The following is a 2,931-nucleotide window of genomic DNA, read 5'->3' on the forward strand; positions in this document are numbered from 1 at the left end:
CAACTGCTGAGGAGATGTTCTAGAGAGCCTCTTCCAGAGCAAAGAAGGCAGAAGGGTGTCTCACTCTTCCCCCAGACATGGAGGTTCGCTGGGCTTGGCAGGGCATCATAGACAGCTTGTACCAGGAAACGGACCCGATGGAAATCTGCCTGCAAGATGTTTGCCCAGGTGATCCTGCGCTGCAGTGTACTCTCCCACCTAGTCCATGCTCCCTGCTGCCGGAGTCCCCCCGCCCTGCTCACTCGCTCTTCCTCCACGCCTGCTCGAACCTCTTCCTGAAGTAGATGGTGTCTTTCCTTACTGCGGGCCTGGCTAACCAAGGTCTTTGGAAAGTAGTCCAAGCCCGCTCTGCCTGTCGCCACGGTACCCACCAGAGCCTTTTGTCTCAGGCGTGACTCTGCCACCTCCATTGCTTTCCCAGCCTTCCATTTCCTTCCTGTCCTCACCTCGATGCCGGCTGCTGACACCTTACAGTCCCTGGAGTCCCTATACTGTAGGGCTTCTCTGGTGCGTACCACCTTAAATTCTTCTGTGAGACCACTGAAGGGCAACTGCAAGATGTTACTTGTCCCATACAGTGCAGCGCTGGTTAGACTGCGTGGAAGACCCAGCCTCTTCCGAAGAAAGCCACTGATCTTCCTTTCTAGGGACTCAACTGTTGTCATTGGGACTTCATAGATCAGCAGGGGCCACAAGACTCGGGGCAGGATGGAATCCTGGCAGATCCAGGCTTTAAATCTACCTTGGTTAAGGGCCCTCTACATTCCACCTCGGCTGACTTGACCACCATGTTCATGGCAAGAGCGAAAAGAATAACAGAGATATGGTACATCCTGTTATTATTCCTTTCCAAAAACGGTGCCAGTCTGATGTTTCTGACCCTGAAGTGACCCGTATCCTAAAATTATTGTAGTAATCTAGGATCAGGTCCTTAATCTTACTGGGAACATGATGGAGGTGTAGAGTGAGCTCGACTAGCTTGTGCGGTATGGACCCATGGGCATTCTCATGGGCCTCCAGGAATCCCCCCCTTCTGCACTGAGGCGTCGATGTAGTTGTTCTTGAGGAGAAACTCTGTCAGTCTTCGTGAGACGATGCTAAAAAACACCTTCCCTTCAACACTCAATAGTGAGATGGTTCGAAACTGGTTGATGTTTTTCAAGTTCTCCTCTTTAGGAATCCACACTCCCTCAGCACACCTCCACTGGTCAGCAACTCTTCCTCTTCGCCAAATCACCTTCAAGATCTTCCACAGGTGCCGGAGAATATCTGGGCAGCGCTTACAGACCAAATAAGGTACACCACTGGGGCCTGGAGTAGATGCTGAGCGAGCTGCCTTGATGATCTCCTCAACCTCCTTCAGACTTGGCCCCTTCAAGTTGAACTCTGTTGTTGGAGGGGCGGGGCTGATGAGAGCTTTGTTGGGCTCCCGGTCTTGCTCTCTCCGGGAATTGCTTCCTCTACTCACTGTGTCCTGGAGGAAGCGATTCACTTCCTCTATTGAGCACTCAAGCCGACCGTTACGCTTGTCCCCAAGCAGTTGTTTTGTAAAACCGAAGGGATTGGCAATAAAAGCCGCTCGCTTCCTGGTTCTTTCTCTCCCCCGTCTCCGGTGCCACTCTGCTCTGCGTAGGATCATCAGCTTCTTCCGCAGGATATTTTGCAGCTCTGCTAATGGTCGCTTCTCTTCATCAGTAGCTTTCTTGTACTGTTTATTGAGGGTGCGAAGCTCCTGACGCAGATGATGTATCTTTGTAGCCCTACGGTTCATGGTGTAAAAGGTAGACTTGGTTTTTCCTTTCTCTACCCGGCCGAATCTTTCCAAGGCATAGCTGAAGATGATGGTAGTCATCGTTTGGAGTCGACTGTCAGCATCTCCTTTGGCTGTGGCTTGGAAGCTGTTGGACACATCCTTTTCAAACTGCAGCCACTCACTCCGTTTGCTGGCTGGGGGCCATTTAATCCGCTGCTGAAATACTCTGCTGGGATTTGGAGGCTCTTGTGAGTGGAGGGACTGGGCTCTGTGGGTTGCCTCCTGGCCGGGCTCCTCCTGCGTCTCACCAGGTTCAAGACCTGTGCGTTGCACCTCACTCTCCCGCTCCAAACATTTCATTCTAGCCTGATGGATTTTTAGGCCCCGATGATTCTTGCACAGCTTTCCGCAAATGCATGTCACATTCATCGTCTGTCCGTTTGCATGGGTTGTTAACCTTTGGTCCGTCCGATTGGAGATCTCATCCTCCCCCCCTCTCGGGATCTCCTGGGGGTATCTCTCTATAGGGCTTTCCGTAGCTTGTTTGGGTTCTCTCTCACGAAAGACACAGGCTGGGTTGCTAACCCATACTGTCCCAGGTGCCGTCTTTCCGTGCCGTCAACTGTCTCTCCAGTAGTCGACCAAACTATTCTTGGTTGTCACCTCTGCATCTCACCAGGTTCAAGACCTGCGCGTTGCACCTCACTCTCCCGCTCCAAACATTTCCTTCTAGCCTGATGGATTTTTAGGCCCCGATGATTCTTGCACAGCTTTCCGCAAATGCATGTCACATTCATCGTCTGTCCGTTTGCATGGGTTGTTAACCTTTGGTCCGTCCGATTGGAGATCTCACCCCCCCCCCTCTCGGGATCTCCTGGGGGGATCTCTCTATAGGGCTTTCCGTAGCTTGTTTGGGTTCTCTCTCACGAAAGACACAGGCTGGGTTGCTAACCCATACTGTCCCAGGTGCCGTCTTTCCGTGCCGTCAACTGTCTCTCCAGTAGTCGAGCAAACTATTCTTGGTTGTCACCTAGTCTATTTCTACAGTATATATCATTTTCATAGGTTTTAAATGTGTATGTTTCCACACCTCTTTCACCACAAATCTTGCCACACAAGCAAGTTTTTTTTTTAATTAGGATGTTTTTTTTTGTTTGCATTTGCAAAGCTTATGTGAG

The 2,931-nt window shown here is 51.0% G+C and overlaps 1 pseudogene; it reads right to left on the reverse strand.

Annotated features, from left to right (window-relative positions):
• The window catches only part of LOC107567060 (uncharacterized), a 4,799-nt pseudogene extending 2,423 nt beyond the window's left edge, over positions 1–2,376 (reverse strand).
• Positions 2,377–2,931: the final 555 nt, after the last annotated feature.

Source organism: Sinocyclocheilus grahami, unplaced genomic scaffold, assembly GCF_001515645.1.
Source record: "Sinocyclocheilus grahami isolate Dianchi unplaced genomic scaffold, SAMN03320097.WGS_v1.1 scaffold1124.1, whole genome shotgun sequence".
Lineage (NCBI taxonomy): Eukaryota > Metazoa > Chordata > Actinopteri > Cypriniformes > Cyprinidae > Sinocyclocheilus > Sinocyclocheilus grahami.